Source organism: Myotis davidii, unplaced genomic scaffold, assembly GCF_000327345.1.
Source record: "Myotis davidii unplaced genomic scaffold, ASM32734v1 scaffold2537, whole genome shotgun sequence".
Lineage (NCBI taxonomy): Eukaryota > Metazoa > Chordata > Mammalia > Chiroptera > Vespertilionidae > Myotis > Myotis davidii.
The window spans coordinates 207317-212350 of NW_006288180.1; the positions used below are offsets into that span (position 1 = coordinate 207317).

The following is a 5034-nucleotide window of genomic DNA, read 5'->3' on the forward strand; positions in this document are numbered from 1 at the left end:
TCCACCTTAGGGCCCTAGAGAGGCAGGGGAAGAAAATGCAACCATAGGCATGTCCCAACTGCAGTTGTGACCACAAAAGGAAAAAGCCACTGCAGGAATAATGACACAGAGGTAAAAGGGTGTGGGGGTGTGAATTCAACTAAATACAAAGAGAAGAGGCATTCTTTCCTTTGCAGATCACGGGAAGGGACACTTGATCTGGGCCTCGAAAATGGATTTTACCAGAAGGAACAGCACAGCCTGCGGGCGGTTTCTACTCCGAAGGGGCAAAGGTTGAGTTCGATGGGGCGTTGGGAGGGAGGAACTGATAAGGCGTCCAGCCAGAGAACCTTGGACGTGGAAACGTGCCTGAGATTTAAAAGGCAAAGAATATGAGCCCGAAACTGCCAACACAGGGCCACGGAGCGAAGAAAGGGGCCCAAGGCCTCACCTCAACCACAGGCAGCACCGGAACCACGGGGCCCTGCCCGGGAGGGTCCGACCAAGCCTTGCTCAGCGCGCCGTTCTTGCTCTTCGCTTACAGACTAATAACAGGCTCTGAAAGCACCAAAACGGCCCCTCGCAGGAGTCGCTAAAACCTGGCACCCACCCCAGCACGGGAAGGGACGCTTGATCTGGGCCTCGAAAATGGATTTTACCGGAAGGAACCACATCAGCAACAGCACAGGCTGTGGGCGGTTTCTACTCCCAAGGGGCAAAGGTTGAGTTCGATGGGGCGTTGGGAGGGAGGAACTGATAAGGCGTCCAGCCAGAGAACCTTGGACGTGGAAACGTGCCTGAGATTTAAAAGGCAAAGAATATGAGCCCGAAACTGCCAACACAGGGCCACGGAGCGAAGAAAGGGGCCCAAGGCCTCACCTCAACCACAGGCAGCACCGGAACCACGGGGCCCTGCCCGGGAGGGTCCGACCAAGCCTTGCTCAGCGCGCCGTTCTTGCTCTTCGCTTACAGACTAATAACAGGCTCTGAAAGCACCAAAACGGCCCCTCGCAGGAGTCGCTAAAACCTGGCACCCACCCCAGTGTGGGCTCCGGAGCGACGAGGATGGGATTCGAACCCACGCGTGCAGAGCACAATGGATTAGCAGTCCATCGCCTTAACCACTCGGCCACCTCGTCCGCTGCGTGGGGAAGCTTCGGTAAATTTTACATTTCTTCATTCAATTGACTTGCTCGGGACTTTCTCTTACTTTATCGCACGTCTTCATTCATGAACATGATGCGTTTGTTCGCCTGGATGTCCCTTTCAACCACCGGCAGCACCGGAGCCACGGGGCCCTGCCCGGGAGGGCCCGACCGAGCGCTCAGCGCGCAGTTCTTGCTCTTCGCTTACAGACTAATAACAGGCTCTGAAAGCACTAAAACGGCCCCTCGCAGGGCTCGCTAAAACCTGGCACCCACCACAGAGTGGGCTCCGGAGCGACGAGGATGGGATTCGAACCCACGCGTGCAGAGCACAATGGATTAGCAGTCCATCGCCTTAACCACTCGGCCACCTCGTCCGCTGCGTGGGGAAGCTTCGGTAAATTTTACATTTCTTCATTCAATTGACTTGCTCGGGACTTTCTCTTACTTTATCGCACGTCTTCATTCATGAACATGATGCGTTTGTTCGCCTGGATGTCCCTCTTGCTTTGATAAAGGAAAAAAAATAGAGAAGAGCCTACAGGCCCGAAATGGAGGGTCAGGGTGAGGACGTGAACCTGAGTAAAAACGACAAAATACACTTCCAAAGAGAAGTGTGGAGCCTGAAAGAGCCGGGCTCACAGAGACACCGAGCGGGATGGCGGCTATAAGGGACTTGCTGCGGGTGGGAAGCTGCGGGGACGTGGGCCAAAGAAGGCAAAACTTACTGTGAGGAGGAGTCCGTTCTGGGGAGGCACCGCACACCGGTCATGAGCAACGGCGCTGCATTACACACTTTCAGTTGCTAGGAGACTGTATCTTAAATGTTCTCGCCACAAAAAAAGAAATAATTATGGGATGTGGTGGAACGGACTGTGGCGATCACACTGCAATGCACAAACGTATCAAATCAAGACGTTGCACAGTTGAACTTACACAATGTTGTCTATCAGTTACATCTCCTTGTTCTACAGTCCCTGTGGCATCGGCCCGATGTTGGGTGATTTGGGGAGGGTGCCAGGAACCCCGGCTGTGTTCGGGGCTGGATGCTGTGAGGAATCCTGTGCTGAGACGGAGGTAAGAACATAACGAGGCCAAAGCTGTGACGCTCGTGGGCCCTCGGATCCGGTGGAAGCAGGTGCTTGGCGTCGGCGTGGTTGGCACGGTGAGCTCTTCCTGTCTGCTCTTCGCGAGACTGTAGCACGTTTTGTTGTGTGTTTGCTGTTCCCTCTCCTGTCGTTGGGCTCAGAGGATGAACGCCCTTGTCGATGCCCCGTTCTGTGAGCCTGTTTTGTTCAGCAGAAGGATCCCCGGGCCGAGCAATATTAGCCGCCAGAGGAGGCCGCGAGGCACTGAGTGTTGACGGGCGTGGGGGGCGCGAAGTTCAAGTGTAAGGGCGGGTCTTCACAGGCCGGAGTGCACCCTGGGTTTGGGAACTCCATGTGCAGAGGCCAGGAAAAAAGACAGCGGTAGGTGGGCAGCAGGCCCCACCGAGATTTGAACTCGGATCACTGGATTCAAAGTCCAGAGTGCTAACCATTACACCATGGGGCCACACAAGGACGCTCTGAAACTCCTATAAATATTTCTTACACAGTTTGCCATTCTTACTATTTTGTGAATTATAGCTTTAGTTTAAAACATACTTAATTAAATTTAAAATCTGCTACATCACGCTCAGCAGAGACTACAAAATGCACAGGAAGACCTGGGCTCACACGCACCGCGAACTTCTCAGGATCGAGTGCGTGTTAGAGATGGATAGAACCGAACCCAGAACTGAGGTCCCAGATGTGAAACGCGAATGCTTAGACATCTTGAAGAAAACCTAATTTCCCAAGATCTGAAGGGGACTCTGGCCCCGTGAAGGCGGAGGGACAGGAGAAGGCGGGTGGGGAAGCCAGAAGAAGATCAGAGGGCCAAGGAAGGCACCAAAAACACAGAAGGTCCCACCGAGACTTGAACTCGGATCGCTGGATTCAAAGTCCAGAGTGCTAACCATTACACCATGGGGCCAGCCGGCTCCACGGGCCCAACTGCCACAACCTCTCTGGCAAGCTTTCCCAAAGGCGTTGGCTGTGCGTCCGGTGACGTTCAATAGGTGACTTCTTTCCTGAACGTTCCGTGGGTCCTGGGGGAAAAGGCGAAGCCAAGCAGAGCTCACTTTTGCTTGGAATTTTCCTGCCGTAACAGCGCTCTTTACAAAATCAAAACTGTGTATTTCTGGGCAATTTCAGAGATTACGAAAAAACTTTTCCCTCTTTAAGTATTTTTACTTCCTTTCTGCCTTTCCTAATAGACAGAATGCAAGTATAATAAAAGATAATTTTTGTTATGTTTACTCTTTTCTATGTTATATATACAATTAAGTGTATGCATTAGAAAGAGTTAGCAAGCACAACGATTTTTAATAAAAAAAAAATAAGATTTAGCTGAAAGCAGCTTTGAAAATTATCTTTCTGGGACTTCCTCTCTAGTTCTGGCCTCTGAGGTGGAACGATAAGAGAGCTCCAGAAGGAGGAACGATTGGAAAATTCTTTTTGAAATGTTTCCTAATCATCAAACATGTTCACAGGAGAATTCTGATGCACTGGCGTGCCCACATTTGGGGGAAGAAAATCAAGTGGAAGAAGTTACAGGCAGGCGAGGTTTCAGCAGTCAGACCTGAGGTGGACTGCCAGTAGGGAGATAGCAATTCATAGAGAATTAGAGCCGGGCGTCTTCAGGGTGCAGGCTCAGAAATCCCTATGTAACCCCACAATCATTGTCAAAGATTTGTCGCTAGCGACTGTCCCACTAAGAGACTCGTACTACCTGCTTCCAGTGTTACGGAAAAATAAAACAATAACCAGGAAAACGGTGCTTCGTGTTATTTTATTGTGAGTTTGAATTTCCAGAGGTGGTCCAGGAGATGATGCGGTTCTGGGGAAGAAAAGCTCGGCTGCGTAGTCGGCAGGATTCGAACCTGCGCGGGGAGACCCCAATGGATTTCAAGTCCATCGCCTTAACCACTCGGCCACGACTACAAGACTCCAGCCAGCGCCTAGATAATTCCCATGAGGAATATTACCTCTCCTGTTCTAAATTGGAGTTTCTGTTCGGCACCTGTTTTGAAATGTCTGTCAGCATGGTAAAAATAAGACTGGGAAGATCGAGATGTCGATCATAAATTATTACAAATTGTACAGTTTGACTATGGGATACACATTCCGATCTGTACCAGGTGTACATATCCCCAAACCTGAGTTACTGAAATCGCCAGAATTGCCAGACCAATGACTAGCATTTACTGAAATTGGAGACCGGAAACAGCAGACCTGCAGGACTGTCCCCAGGCCCTACCTGATAGTCCATGATAAACTGATTCAATCCCCTTTCCTAAAATCTAAATTTGTATCAAAAACACAAGTCTAGATAGCAGAGGATGGTTTCGATCCATCGACCTCTGGGTTATGGGCCCAGCACGCTTCCGCTGCGCCACTCTGCTGAGACACGCCTGACACTCTATCAAGTGATATTAAAAAAGAAGTTCTGGCATTTTCCTAGCTTCTAGTAATTGGTGAATATTTTGGCTGCCAATAAGAATGGAAAGAGTACACTGTACGTGGCTACACTCCAACTCCAAATACCAGCGGTTCAGTCCCAGCTGATACAGATTATTATATTAGTCCCGATAAATCTCGCAGCCTTCATATTTTTTTGGCTCTGCAGTGAGATGTTGCCCTGCAGTAATGGGAAGGAAAAAACACGAGTTGCATTGGCCGGGAATCGAACCCGGGCCTCCCGCGTGGCAGGCGAGAATTCTACCACTGAACCACCAATGCCCCACAGGTTTGGGGATCTCTCTTTGTCCTTATGTAGACATCGTTACATTGTTACATTAAAACAAGAAGATTGCGTGTTTTTTCCG

At 50.3% G+C, this 5034-nt stretch overlaps 1 protein-coding gene and 7 non-coding genes across 8 annotated transcripts in view; all 8 read right to left on the reverse strand.

The window, feature by feature from the left end:
- LOC102765779 (histone H4) overlaps positions 1-5034 on the reverse strand; it is a 12058-nt gene that overhangs the window by 5445 nt on the left and 1579 nt on the right. The window lies entirely within an intron of this gene.
- On the reverse strand, positions 1037-1118 carry TRNAS-GCU. Its single transcript has one exon. It is a non-coding gene; the product is annotated as a tRNA-Ser (tRNA).
- On the reverse strand, positions 1420-1501 carry TRNAS-GCU. Its single transcript has one exon. It is a non-coding gene; the product is annotated as a tRNA-Ser (tRNA).
- On the reverse strand, positions 2607-2678 carry TRNAQ-UUG. The gene has a single exon. It is a non-coding gene; the product is annotated as a tRNA-Gln (tRNA).
- Positions 3069-3140, reverse strand: TRNAQ-UUG. The gene has a single exon. It is a non-coding gene; the product is annotated as a tRNA-Gln (tRNA).
- Positions 4069-4150, reverse strand: TRNAS-UGA. The gene has a single exon. It is a non-coding gene; the product is annotated as a tRNA-Ser (tRNA).
- Positions 4540-4611, reverse strand: TRNAM-CAU. Its single transcript has one exon. It is a non-coding gene; the product is annotated as a tRNA-Met (tRNA).
- TRNAG-GCC lies at positions 4878-4948 on the reverse strand. Its single transcript has one exon. It is a non-coding gene; the product is annotated as a tRNA-Gly (tRNA).